The following is a 641-nucleotide window of genomic DNA, read 5'->3' as shown; positions in this document are numbered from 1 at the left end:
GGACCTGCAAGACTGAAAAGGTACAACATTCCTCTTGTTACTCTTATACCCCACACCTGCTTGGTGAACGGAGGTGCGGCCATCCCCCACTCCTACCTACCTTCTGGGGACACAGGAACTCCATCACAGTCTGTGTGCTAGGATGGAGCCTGGGTGCTCTGCCCTGTCCTCCACCATTTTTTTTCCCTTTTTAAATTTTTTTCTTTTTCCCTTTCTTTTTTCTGGTGATTAGTTTGCTTGTATTTGTCTCTTTAAAAATAACTATTATTAATAATACTTTTGTCCTTTTTACTATTATTCTTAATCTTCCCCTCCTAGTTTTCAGGATTTTTTCTTTTCCCTGTTCCTGGTTGAAAAAAAAAAATTTTAAGTTTTTTTTTCCCCACCTTTTTGCTCACTGTTCCTTGTTTTTCTTTTTGAATTTTTTCCATATTTTTCCTTCATTATTCTCCTTTACTTTTTTTCTCTTAGTGCCCTATCCACAGATATTGTAGGTTTTCTTGTTTTTACTTCTTCTTTTTCCCTCTTTTATTTTCCTGGATACTGTTTTTGTCCATGTGCTTTTAGTTTTTTGATGGTTATTCAATTGTAATTTGTGTCTAACTGAGTGGGAGACAACAACAGTCCCCATAAGACACAAC

The sequence above is a fragment of the Orycteropus afer genome, unplaced genomic scaffold (assembly GCF_000298275.1).
Source record: "Orycteropus afer afer isolate SDZICR_OR568_19922 unplaced genomic scaffold, OryAfe1.0 scaffold01169, whole genome shotgun sequence".
NCBI lineage: Eukaryota > Metazoa > Chordata > Mammalia > Tubulidentata > Orycteropodidae > Orycteropus > Orycteropus afer.
This window is presented reverse-complemented; position numbering follows the sequence as displayed.